At 35.2% G+C, this 15,000-nt stretch overlaps 1 protein-coding gene across 2 annotated transcripts in view; it reads left to right on the top strand.

Moving 5' to 3' along the window:
• Positions 1-15,000, top strand: part of LOC145256304 (metabotropic glutamate receptor-like) — a 242,264-nt gene that overhangs the window by 2,234 nt on the left and 225,030 nt on the right. The window lies entirely within an intron of this gene.

The following is a 15,000-nucleotide window of genomic DNA, read 5'->3' on the forward strand; positions in this document are numbered from 1 at the left end:
ACATTATAGATTCTTTATGTTAAGAATAAATAGATTTTAAAACACTTTTGTATATACGTGTCAACGTGTCCTAATGGTTATCGTACTTGACTCACTGCCTTTACGTTTTAGCTTCGATCTCATCACGAGTATATTGTTTTTTACTTATAAGAAGTGAACTGTTTAGAAAAAAAATTACCGTTCACATGCATATGTCTCAGTTTCTGTATGAATGAAAATATAATATTCATACTTATTTTATGGCCGGACGGCCTGCTATTGCATAATAAAACTAAAACTTCCGTATTTATGGATGTCCAAAATAACTTTTATTTCTCTGTCTTGTCTAAATGTTACACACACCTTAATTTATGTTGTAAGATGTACATATTTTTAAATGGCAAAAATAAAAATGTTTCTCCATCTCTCTCGAATATTAGCCCCGTCTAATAAAAATTATTACGTGTATTCATTTATAATATCAGACTGTTAACGTTACGGATCGCTAAAATGGCAATATTTCTCAGTCTTTCCCGAATGCTAGCCCTGTCTAAAAAATAATGTCTAGGTGTATCTATTTATAAATATTTAACATTTCTTGTGATGGATATGAAAAATGACAATATTTCTCCGTCTCTTCCAAAGGCTAGCCCTGTCTACGAAACATGCATACAAAAATTTATTTATAAATATTAGATTTTTCTAGTGACGGATCGCCAAAATGATATTTCTCAGTCTCTCCCGAATACTAGTCTCGGCTAATAATACTGCCTACATGCAAATCCAAAACTAGAAATAATTTTCTCCTTCTCTACGATCCGGGATTAATGATAATTTCGACAATTTTTTGCTCCAATACAAAAAAACAAAAAAAAAATCTTGATAAATACTTTTTACTCAAATAAATACAATATATGTACTTTATCAATAGATTTCTATACAATCGAAAATATTTTTCCGCGCCAAACCAAAACAATATTGCTGTAATAAAGAATGAATGCAATGATGGTCATGGTTTTTTGTTGTTTTATCATAATAATGTTGAGGCTATAATTGCGCTGCGTATCATTCAACAAATAAAGGTAGTGTAGTATATGTATTACGCGGTCGACCCTTTTCATCTTCAATGTTATTCTCAAAGAAATTCGGCTGAAGTAACCTTAAAAATTCTTCAAGCAATAAATAAAGTGCGAAGTAATAAATGTAGATAGGCAGTTTACTTTTCCGTGTCAAAATAAAGAAAACACTTAAAATAGTTTGTGCGCATCTGGTTTCGCGCAGGTATCCTCTTAAATTTATATAAACGGAAAGAGTACAAAATAGACTTCGTGGCTTAGTGGGGGATGCCCTTTTCTCTTCCCTGCAACCTCTCTCCCACAGAAGAGACGTTGCGAGCCTATCCTTGTTTTATCGTTATTTCCGTGGCAGGTGCTCGTCTGAACTCCAATCTTTGGTCCCCCCTCGCCAATGTTTCACGAAAAAACACCCGTCTAGCTGAATCCACTGTCAAAAATTTTCCCCGCACTTTATCTGTGCCTAAATCAAAACGTAGATTCCATGAACAAAGCTTCTTTCTTAGAACTGCACGCCTGTGGAACTCTGTTCCGTCTGCCTGCTTCCCACCTGACTACCAACTGGATGTTTTCAAGTCCAACGTAAACAAATTCCTAATGAACCGCCCCCTTAAGTAAACGCATCATTAAATCGCCACACTAACGTACTGTACTTGCAATAACCCTTATCCCTGAGTGGCTTCTGGGCCTTGATAAGTGTTGCCCACCGTGTTAAAAAAATATTTGGACTAGTCGGAAGGTTTTCTATATTTATTCAGAATTGCCAGCTTTTAGTTTTAGTAAACAGTTGAGGTAAATAAAAAACACACAGGCCGTGTTAATATAATTTATCGAATATTACTGTAATATTAAATTAACTCCATCACACATTACAATACTCATATGTAGATATAAGTTATTATTAATTATTTTTTTGTGTTTATAATCAATTACTTTTTTTACGATGAAAACATGAAAACAACTGATAAAGTAAGCATTTTTCAGTTCCATAATTATTTTTTAATTCATGAACTCATTGAAATTTTTAATTTTCTGATTGCGATGTTGCCATAACTCGGATGAGAATTTGAATAAGTAATTACTTTATTTTTAACTTTAATGTTTGTAAAATAAAGAAAAAAAACTAGAACATATACGATGGTAAATGTTATTAAATAATAACTAAATTGTTGGCCAATGTAGTATATGTAAACACACATATTGAAGTTATTTACAAACCTGATAAAATTGTCTGTGAGATGGGTATATATGCTGATGACACCATGCTCTTTAACAGACACGACAAGAAAACAAATGCACACATATATAAAGAAATGGCAGAAACGTTAGTGGATGACCTCCAATCTGTAGTGAAATGGGGACAAAAATGGAAGGTCACATTCAATGCTGCCAAGACAAAATTTGTTTCCTTCATTAATTACAAGAAACTTCTCTACGACAAACAGCAATGGTTCTTTATCTGAAAGTACATCTTTTAAGCTAATCGGCTTAACGTTCAAAGGAAATATGAGTTGGAACAATTACATTGAGAGCATTGCCAGGAGCGCTGCGAAAAAGGTAGCTTTTCTCTACCGTGCTAGAGAGCTACTAACGCCTGAAAGTATCCTGTACCTCTATAAGGCCACCATTCGATCATGCATTGTCATATTTGAGCTGGTGCATCTGCTACTAGTCTCTCGATCCTAGACAAGGTTCAAAAGAGAACCGCTAATCTAATAGGTCCTGAACTGTCATCTAAGCATCAGCCTCTGTCCCATCGACGAAATGTAGCATCCCTCTGCCTGTTCTACAAGTACATTAACAGTAAATGCTCCGACAAACAGCAAGCACTTGTACCCCCTCGACGTGTATACGCCCGGCAAACCCGATAAGCAGCAAAAATCCACCCCTTCACGGTTGAGATCCCTAGATGTAAGAGAACCTTCTACGCCAGTAGTTTCTTCCCCAGAAGCGCTAGAGTTTGGAATTACCTTCCGGGTCCCTGCTTCCCCAACTGTACTGACATGCCGAAGTTCAAGTGTAACGCGAACCGACACCTTGCTTCCAAACTCCCCACATAGTACCCCTGTAACTTATGCCCCTGATTGTAGCCTCTACATCAAAGTAGCAATGTGCCTTGTTTTGGGTGAAAATATAATTTAAAAAAAAAATTTTACCCAGAGGCGAAGCCAGAACAGAAAGTGTTATATATGGAAGGGAACAGATTCCGGTAATAAGATACACCAAGAAAATAAGTTCGAGAATATATTTATTAAAAGAAAAAGCTAGAATTGAACCTAGTATTCCAAAGTTAAAAGCGAATGCATAATGAAATTACATGAATTCAGTGAATTGACCATTGTCTTTAGAAATAACTAAATAATGATACAACTAGTAGGTCAGATATCGGACAATGTAAATTAAGAAATGTCTTTGTTTTGCCAAAAACGTGTTGGACATATGATATGTAAATCCACGTGAGGAATCACATGGTTGGGCACGTTTCTGACGTCACAAAAAAGATAGATTCAATATATTCAGTAAAGAGGGTTCGAGATCAGTTATTAAGATTAGAGAGCGCAGTCGAGACGAATCAGTCAATGTCGAGTCGTGAAAGAGGAGAGTTAGCTAAGCCCCTTCAGAAGCGAAAAAAATGGGAAGAAAAACAATGTAAAAATCTGCAAGGCATTCGAATCCCTGATCATCTCATCTGGATGGAATAATGTGATTTTATCTATCGTAATTGTAAAAGAAATGTGTATGTAACTGCGTCCCACGTCCTACAAAAGTGTTCACAGAATCCCATCTTTCAAGTGAATTCTCATCCCCTGTGTGTTAAACAAACTACGTATGTCTTTTTTATCAAGCTCCTATCATAAATATGAACTGTTGTAATCTATATATAAATGTCTCAAGGAGGGTGCAAACTTTCTTAGCAAGACTTTTATAGAATGTGTTTGTTTTGTTTCGTTTAGTTTTAGTAAAGTTCTATTTCTTTCCGTTCAGTTTTATTATAATTAATGATAATTGAATGTCCTTACGACGTGAAATTTACATATTTTGATTGATTCAAGAATTTGATAAAATCATTGGCTAGATTACTCAACCTGATGCGAAAATGCAATTTTTAGGGGTTCTCTGCATTATGTTATGTTTCATGGGTTTTATAACGCCCTGGTACCTTTTGGTATATTCTGATTGTAATTAAATACTTGTAGGTGTATTACAAAATAAAACGAAAATCAACGAAACGAAAGGATACGAAAAGTTACATATATATGGGTGTATATACATATATATATATATATATATATATATATATGGGTGAATATATATATATATGGGTGTATATATATATATATGGGTATATATATATATATATATGGGTGTATATATATGTATATGGGTGTATATATGTATGGGTGTATATATATGTATATGGGTGTATATATATATGGGTGTATATGTATATATATGTATGTGTGTATATATATATATATATATATATATATGGGTATATATATATGTGTGGGTGTATATATATATGGGTATATATATATATATATGGGTATATATATATATGGGTGTATATATATGTATATATAAATATATATATATATATATATATGCTTATGTAAAACGAGTAACTTAACTTCCGAGACTTATTAAAAACGACTGCAATGAAAACGTCATAATTTACGTTACTACTAAATAGAGGCTACATCCTTCACGGTTTCCTCAGTTTTCTCAAGCTAATGAATTGTTCATACAATTGAATAATAGTAATTAACACTAAATCTTATATATTCCAATCGAAAAAAATATTTTTTTATGATTTTATCATGAGCTTTACGTAAGATAGTTTTAGTCTTTCTGGAATCAGATATATTTGCACATAGTTGTTTATTTTAAAGAAAATACGTTAGATAATATTTTGAACAAAACAGAACGAAACAAAATGGATCCAACCCTGCAACATTCCCCTATAGGTTGGTAAACTTTGAGACGTTATTGTGAAATGGCAAGTAAAATCGATTTGCAAAAAGTAAATAATTCCACTTGTACCAAGCAAATTATTTACGACAAAGTAAATGCCTGTCTGTCTCTGGTTGCTTTAAATTAGGGACACAGATTTTGGTCGACTTCTCCGAAAAAGAGAGGGAGGGCCAAAAAAGAACAGAAAGCAGGGCTAGCTACGCCCTTGTTACAAACAGTCATTTTTAAAACAAGCATAATACAAATGCCGCTCTGCTTCCAATACGAAAGATTTTATTTTGATGTTCAGAGTGAGACAACAATTGATAGACAGTAAAAACACATTTATTTAGAGAACACGTACTCTCCAAAAGAAAACATCCACGGCGTCAAGTCTGGTGAACGTGCCCTCATATTTTTCATGTTTCATTGTTGAAACAGTCCGCATCCTGCCCCTCGTGTAGCCAAGTACCTCTGCCGCAGCGGAGAATACAGGACTGCTTAGTGAGTGTCATGTTTGTTCCGGTGAATCAGAATCATCAGTGATTTCTTCCTATACTAAGTTGATTACAAGTTATAGTCTATCTTGCGATCTTCTATCTCCGAGCTTTGACGTGTCTACCCTTCTCTTGCGCTTTGTTGTCGCTCTGCTGTACGCAGGTTTCATGGAGAACTTGAAGGTAGTCTTGATTAGGTAGCGGTCTGTTTGGCAATCTGGTCCTCGCATAGCTCACATGCTCTTGGCATCTTAAAGGTCCTTCCTTCTTCTGATAACATAGTCCAGAAGATGGGGTCTTTTTGAACCAGGATGCTCCCAGGAGTAGTAATGGTTATCCGAATGTTGGACGTAAGTTTTCGTAATTGCCAGCTCAAACTCCTTGCACAAACAGAGCAGCAGTTTTCTATTTCAATGCGGATTTCCCTTTCCAAACGTTCCGAGTACATGGTTCTATGTATTGCAGTCATGGCCTACTCTTGCACTTAATTCACCCAGGAGAACTACCTTATCTACTTCAAGGACGTTTGCTATAGTGTCTTTCAGCTGAGAGGAAAAAGCCTCCCTTCCCTCGTCTTGGTAGGTCATTGTCGGTGCGTAGACGTTAATGATGGAGATGTTACGGTTATGGTACGTGGTGTTTCACAGTGTTATTATCCTTTCGGAGACTCCGCTAGGGCTCGCTATGAGTCTGTTGGCAAGGTCATTGAGCTCTTTTGGACTGATCCTAAGGATAGCCCTTCTAGAATAGGTTCTTCATACTTCTCTCAGTTGGCTCTCCCCGCTGAGTCTTGTCTCCTGCAATGCAGCTATGTAGATTTTGTATTCTCGAGCTCCAGGTCTCTGAGTGCTGTTGTTCTATGTGGGCTGTCACCTCAGTCTGTATCGACCATGGTTCTAAAGTTCCATGTAACGATGTTGAAGTTTTGAGCGTTGTTATTTCTTCCTCCGTTGTAACCGCTGGATTAGAGTCAGATGGTCTTTGGATGAGCTTTGTTTACCTCACCTTGTACAGAGGCGTTCCCTTCTAGGGCAAGCAGTGCTATCCCTGAATAGCGTTGATTGGCAATTCGTGCAGCTGCCTCAGTGTATTGCCGTCCCCTCGATACACCTTCAACCATCACACACGCCCACCAATGCGCAGAGGTAAGACGAAGGCCTCCCAGCTTTCACACATGCCACAGTTATCCTCACTCTGTCGCCACAGGATTTTCCACCTTGGCTTGCGAAGTTTAGGTGTAGTATCTGTTGCGCATCAGATAGGCACCCTTTGAACTTGCAATTCTCATGTCCAGTGGAGTGAACCCGCGACGACTGGCAGCAGAGGAGGCCGCAGCTTCTGGCCGAAAGTAATCTCAGTGTGGTAGATCATCGCTCTATCGTGTCCGCTGCTAAGCCTCTTCTTTCTGGATGAGGTTCCATAGCCATTTCTTGAAGAAAAACTGCAAGGTAGCAGTAGGATTTGAAGTAAGTTTCCATCTCTTAGCCTTTTGCCGTGATAAAGCCCACAATGGAGTGGTTTGATTTTGAGGTTGTTTTTGCCCTACAAAGGGCACCCACAAAACACTGGGGTAGGAGGTGGTAGTGTGATAGAGCGTATCCACACATCGGTGTGCCGTAACACACTAATCTTGGGGCCCCCTACAACTCCGAGATCTCCTACAGTTTTCCCTTGAACCGCAAGGCACCGTTACCATGTGTTGCCTACGTGGAGTCACTATAGGAGTCTTGATGATTGAAAGGCTACGTACTGGAAGGGAAGACTTATGCGTAGCTCCTCCCTTTTCATCTCGCTGTTGGACTAAGAATCAAAAAATATTTGCACGTAAGAGGTGTTGGCCATCGTCCTGTTGTGATAATTTGTATCGGTAGGGAGCATGAGTTGTAGAGCGGCGCATCTCTGATCTCGCTCGTTGAACATTGTGCCACTTTCAAACATAATAGAAGACTCCCATTGCTGTTGTGATTTGTACACAACAGGGTAGATAGTTTGCAACAAAAAAAAGAAAAAGAAAACCGGTTTTCATCAAACGGACGGAAATCATTTTAAAGTATTTTAATTTTCTTATAAACAATAAGTTACTATTTATATATTTAATACGATGTGAAATATGCAATGAATTCTATATTCGTTACATAGTATGCCCATTACAGACACGCGTAAAATAATACATGAACTAAAGCGTCCTAATTCTATAAACAACGATTCCATAATTACAACCCCACGAAAGAGACACGAGTAAAATACAAGCCACAGAAAGAGATCTAAGTAATCTGAGAATAAAGGAATCACTACTGACAAAGAAATTCAACCCAAAAATAAACAGCAGATCAGAGATCAAGTGCAGCTTCTTGACACTAACAGCACTATTAACAGGCATAAATCTATCAAACAGCAATAAAGTAACCTTTTTAAGAAATCAAACACTATCATGCATTGCTAATATTTAGTGAATATGTGTTTTGAAATATCTGACACTTGTGCAGATTACTAGCATACAATATTATGACCATTATATGTAATATAATAAATATGCAATAACATAAAATATGTATTTTAATTAAGTGCATACCAAAATAAATCCGTATATGATCAACAACTATTACTCCTCATACACACCATTAAATAATAATGCACTATGTAAATAAATAAGCAAGCTAATTAACAATTACAGTTTCAAGAAAAAATACAATAATACTCGTATAAAATACTACCAAAGGTGAAATATATTTACTTACCTACGGAATTTACCATATTAGTTAGCCTTTTAAGACACTATTACTTACAATATTAAATAATAATATTAGTAATAATTAAGTAATAAGTAGTTAAATAGCTACATTCACACAGAAAAGACATAACATACAACCCAAGAGAAGAAACCTCTACTTAATTCTAAATTTGTGACATAGTATTTTTTTCTTTTAAATGTAAATAGTCATACACAGAACGCATAATACAATTATTACTGATAGATATTGTAATAATAACAACAAAAATGTCGTTCACGATTTACAAGCATGCGATCTGTTCTAACTATCTCCGACTTACAGCTCCCGGCATAAAATTACATCCACAGACGGATTATTGTTTTCTTTTTTCCCTTCTATATTTGAGATATATCTCGAAAATTTGAGAAATTGACACCACATTCCAATACTCGAACCATTTTCTGAAAGTGCAACATTCTGTCCCTCTGGCTAGTCATCTTTCTTATTCTCTTTCTCTTTAACTTCTCTCTACCCCCTCCTCTCTCTCTCTCTCACTCTGTCTTTCTGTCTCTCTGTCTCTCTTTATATATATATATATATATATATATATATATGTAGGGGCAGGGATGTATGTATACATGTGAACGTTTTTTAAGTATATATGTGTGTACGTGCGCATGTGTGTGCTCGCGCGCGTGGCCGCTAGCTTACCCTCTCAAAACAATTAACAACAAATAAAAACTAAATAAACCGAATCATAACCCCCGCCCCCGCCTCCAAATCTAAGCGAACACCCAACAGGTTAAGACATACTTCTCAAGAAATCATCTCACCAACGAGACGCCAAAAACTTTAACAGTAAGACTCAAATTTTAAAGTAATCCCTTCCTCCTACCCTCACATATTCCCCTTCCCCTCCATGTATACCCATGCCCTCAACCACACCAGAAATTAACTTCCCAGACCCTCCCCCACAAGTTCCTTAAACTCCAAAACTAAAACATTACCGACATACCAAGCACCCCCTCCCACCTTTCCCCCTTGTTCCCTTCCTCTCTTTTATCTACGCTCTTCTCGCACCCATCCCCTGTTCACTCTTTCACTCTTTTATCCCATAAGAATTAACATTTCTGTAAAAGTCTGAGGAAGCTACAGACGGCCAAAAAACGGCAGGGTAGCTGAAATAATAATGTAACTTAACAGAAGGATACGGTAATAAAAAATAAAACGTATATGATGGACTCTCCTCGTCGATTTCGAAGTATGAGGTTCGGACTACCCATATTTCTAAAAATCATTTATGCTTTTGCCTCTGATGACTTTTTAGTCCAGCCAGGGACTTGCAAACAAGGCCACAAATAGAACATGAATGTGGATTTAACGCTGCAGATATTGGTGCGGCTGCTAGTCGTTTTGCTCTTACTCTGTTTTCTTTCAGTTGCCTTAGGCTTTCAGATTGAAACCTCTGGAGACTTTCAAAACACCTTGATCTCCATCCTTTTCGGTCATTCACCTCATCTTCAAGACTCCTGTATAGTATGTTCACTGCAGACAAGTTAATCTTCAACTTGTCCTTGTACCTAAGCCAAGGACGTCCGACAATTCTTTTACCACCCTCAAATTGACTGTACATCGCAATTTTTTGGAATTATATATATATACATATATATATATATATATATATATATATATATATATATATATATATATAGTCACAACAGGACGATGGCCAATACCTCTTATGTGCAAATATTTTTTGATTCTTAGTCCAACAGCGAGATGAAAAGAGAGCAGCTACGCATAAGTCTTCCCTTCCAGTACGTAGCCTTTCCATCATCAAGACTCCTATAGTGACTCCACGTAGGCAACACATGGTAACGGTGCCTTGCGGTTCAAGGGTAAAACTGTAAGAGATCTCGGAGTTGTAGAGGGCCCCAAGATTAGTGTGTTACGGCACACTGATGTGTGGATACGCTCTATCACACTACCACCTCCTACCCCAGTGTTTTGTGGGTGCCCTTAGTAGGGCAAAAACAACCTCAAAATCAAACCACTCCTGTATAGTATGTTCACTGCAGACAAGTTACTCTTCAACTTGTCCTTGTACCTAAGCCAAGGACGTCCGACAATTCTTTTACCACCCTCAAATTGACTGTACATCGCAATTTTTCGGAATTCTATACATATATATATATATATATATTTATATATATATATATATATATATATATATATATATATATATATATATATATATATATACACACGGTGGAGATAGAGTTTGAAAATAAAGTATGAAGACAGGCAGATGACAGACACACATAGTGAGTTTTATAAATTAGATATGGCAGAATTTCAGATCATATATATATATATATATATATATATATATATATAAAAACAGAGATGTGTGTGCCACAGACGATTTCTGATTGGTTAATCAAATAATCACATCTCCTAAAAAACGATGGTTCGTAGGCTCTTAACTTTACCATAAAATATTATGGCTTTATTTATTGTCCATCTTGGAAGGGTTTAATTTTTTTATAAATTGTTATTTACAAATTAAAAAAATACGAAACCTACACAATCTTACAATCCAACCTACGACATCACGGCCGCCATTCTGGTGTAGCCGCAGACACGTACACAACACGAAAACAATGTTTTGAAAATCTAGCAAAAATTAATTTTCCTTAAATTTTTCAATATTTAAAAATAAATTATGCCGGCTGATAAAATTTTTAAACTTTTTTTTAAAGCTAGAAAGATAAAATTTAAAAATACTTATTTTTATGTAAAACGCGCGTTCACTCGTGGTCATTTCATTTCGGGTTTGTATTACTGTACACATAGATTCGAAAAAGTTGTCAAAAAACAAATATATAACAAATAGATGTTATTAAAGGCACGATAAGTTACTTTTCTACCAAACTGGATATATTTTACGTGTTTTTATTCAATGTAACACATTTATTCAGCTCGAAAAACGGGTTTGTATTACACATAGATTCGAAGAAGTTGATAAGATACGAAACAATACAGCACGAAAACACGCGCACACACGCACACACACTTACGTCCACTACCGTCCTTGGCTACATCACGTTGTTATGGCAACACGATAAATACACAGTAAATTTGATTTTCTTCATTTCTACGCAAATATTACGCAAATATAAATCATATAGAATATCTGTATGAATATAATTACACGTAATAGTTAAATAAAGATGATCATCGTTAGAACCGAAAAAAAAAACTAATAGGGAATTTGTAAAAAGTTGTATTTTCTTTTTCAATAAATAGAAAAAAGGGGTGTTGATAAGACTATCCATACTTATACAGTTTAGTGACGACATTAAAAAATGGAAATATTGAAAAAAAATTTTATTGTACGTAACTGTTATAGACTGAGGTTCTCCGAAAAAAATTTTCACTTCATTTGATCAGGTAGTTTTGTTCTAACAGCGAAAAACAATTATTTATCACGACGACGTCAACGTGGCCATTTTGGAAATGTACCTAGCAGAATACCTCCATTTTAGGCCAAATTTCGCAATCTAGCCTTTTTTTCTCGCCATATTGAGATGCGCAGTGCGCACAACATATCTGCAATTTTTTTACATTTTTTTTTTTTAAATCTGCAATTTTTTTGCGTTTTTATTTTTTTTAAATAAGAATACTATTGAATATGCAAAGAAATTGAAGAATGCAAAGAATTGAAGAATTTTTATACGAGATTATTTTCAAAACATGCTCAGTTGGACACGCATGGATAACTTCGAAACTTCTTTTATTTACTTCTGTTACAAATTTAAAAAAAAAAAAACACCCCAAAAATGGCATCTGTCTTCGCAAAAAAAAAATTAAAAATCTCATTCTGGTGGGGAATAAAGGGCTAGATTGGCCTAAAATGGAGGTATTCTGCTATGTACGGCAGTTACCTGCCCTTGGGGAATTCCTGGGCCTGCAATAACATTTCCAAAATGGCCACGTTGACGTTGCCGTGATAAATCATTGTTTTTCGATGTAAAAAAAAAAACTACTTGATCAAATAAAGTGAAAATTTTTTTCGGAGAACTTCAGTCTATACCAGTTACGTACAATAAATTTTTTTTTTCAATATTTCCATTTTTTAATGTCGTCACTAAACTGTATAAGTACCAGACTATCAATACACACAAAAAAATATAGATTTATTTTTGGGTAAAGTTCCCCCGGGTTTTCCTTTCACTTCAGTAAATAATGGTCTTTTGGTATATATATGGCGTACTATTATCCTTATATATATGATGTTTATGTTTATATATATGTATAAGTGATAGTGTCTGTGTGTGTCTGTGCGTCTGTGTTCATTTCCCTACGCTAAAACTCTCAATTTTAAGCCTACAGATTCGAAATTTGATATACAGGGTACTGAGATTTGGGAACATCGATGTGATAGGTTTTCGACAGAAATTTGGCGATTAAGTGGTCAATATTCAACAATTAGACCTTTGAGAACTCTACCAAACTCCTCCTAAAATTTAAGGTCTGAACACGCGATATTTTATATCTAGATTCCTTGGACATGGATCTAACTTATTAACTTTACTTGATCCCTAAACAATAAATGTTAATAGGTCATAAAAGGGGTCAAAGTTTAAAAAAATTTACCTTTTTTTTTCCTCAGCATACACTTCAAAACACCTGGGCAACGCCGGGCACCGATTGCTAGTTTGATATACAGGGTACTGAGATTTGGGAAATTCTTTGTAATTGGTTTTCGGACAGAAATTTGGCTGTTAAGGGATCAAAATTCAACGATTTGTCCTTTGAGAACTCTACTAAATACCTCCGACAATTTTGGGTATAAACACTTGAATTTTTAGATACAGGTTCCTTGGGCATGGATCTAACTTAATAACTTGATTTGAGCCTAAAAGAATAAATGTTAAGGGGTCATAATAGGGGTCAAATTTTAAAATAATTTACCTCTGCGGTCTCTACCAAATTACTCAGACAATTTCTGTTCTAAACATTTGAAATGTTACATAAAGGGTATTCAGAGAAAGGGTAAGCTTTCTAATTGGTTAGGGTTGAATATTTGAGCTACCAATATATATAAATGTATGTATGTATGTTTGCATGTCGCGTAAAACTTTCGACAGAGGCGACAGATTTTCACAAGATCGTTTTGAAGCTCGATCCTTCAGACGACAAATACCGAAAAATTGGCTAAAAACATTAATTTCTTCACCCTCAACTGGGCACTTTTCAACAGGGTGGGTTCGCGTTTTTCGCCGATATTTTCGATATTCATCCCCTCTTTTCGATTGTCTAGCCTTAATTTAAACCTACGTCACTTCCGGTTTGCCGGTGGTTGTAACAGCAAAGACATCACGTTTTTTCCCGTTCTTTTCCTCCTTTGCGGTATGGGTTCGAGCCTGCCTTCCTACTACCATTTTTTTTTCTTGCTCAACACACACCTCCAAACACCCAGGCAACGCTGGGCACCCATGCTAGTATATATATATAAACATGTTTTATTAAGTGTTTTCTCTTATATATATATATATATATATATATATATATATATATATATATATATATATATATATATATATATATGATCTGAAATTCTGCCATATCTAATGTATAAAATTCACTATGTTTTTCTGTTATCTGCCTGTCTTCATACTCTATTTTCAAACTCTATCTGCATCGAAACGAAAAATCTCAGAACGGGGCTAGGGGCCCCAAATGATTGGATATTTAGCGACCCTTCTTGTATGGGTATTTAATCGGTTAAAATTGTTTTTTTAAGAGGTCAAAATTGAAATAATCCTTATGAATATTTTTACATACATTTTAGCTTGTTTTAATCAGTTCATATGCGTGCCATGTTTGTGAAGTGGTAATTATAGTTTTATTATCAGTTTCGATTCTAGCTAATTGCACTCAAATACATTTTTTTTTTACTTTTGGAATAACCACTCTATAATAATATATACGAAATCTGGACGAATTAAAATAACATATCTAAGCGTATTTTACGACCGCGCAAACATGGTGTTCTCCCCGCTAGTTATAAATAAATACTATGCTCTTATAATAAAAAAAATCGACCGCTATATTATGTATTTTTATAAGAAACTATTATATATATAATATAATATAAACTGAACGTATGTGTGTGTGTGTTTGGTCACAAATAGGCTTCTATATGGTGGACTATTATAGAAAACTGATCACATATAATGATAGAAGATGTATCGAGACACAGAATTGGGTATGTTTGATCTGGCATAATGATGGTTCATTAAAATTGTGGTGACTGCGTACGCGCCTGGTCCACAAAGTATGGAAATAAAAAAAAATTAAAATAAAAAAAAACGTTTACAAGTGTTTTTGATATAGATGTACATAATAATACCTTGCTAAGTATGTTTTAACTTAAATAGGGATAGTATAATGGAATTGTGGGGTCTGCGTTCGTGCCTGGCCTCCATAGACTGAAAATAGGCACAAACTTCAATAAAGACTTTTCATATCTATTTGCGTAAGTATTTTTTGATAATTATGTTTCAGTTTGAAGAAATATGGTATAATACAATTATGGGGTGTTCGTTCGCGCCTGACCTCCATAGAATGGAAATATGTCACAAAGTTTAACAAGGTTTTTAATATAGATCCACAGAATATTGTGATAAGTGTCTCAGTGTGAACAGGTATGGTATTATAAATTATGGGATTTATCTATTTTATTTTTACTTTCATCATATTTTGCTTTTGTTTTGATAC

Source organism: Euprymna scolopes, chromosome 32 (genome assembly GCF_053919585.1).
Source record: "Euprymna scolopes isolate OS-2025 chromosome 32, ASM5391958v1, whole genome shotgun sequence".
NCBI lineage: Eukaryota > Metazoa > Mollusca > Cephalopoda > Sepiida > Sepiolidae > Euprymna > Euprymna scolopes.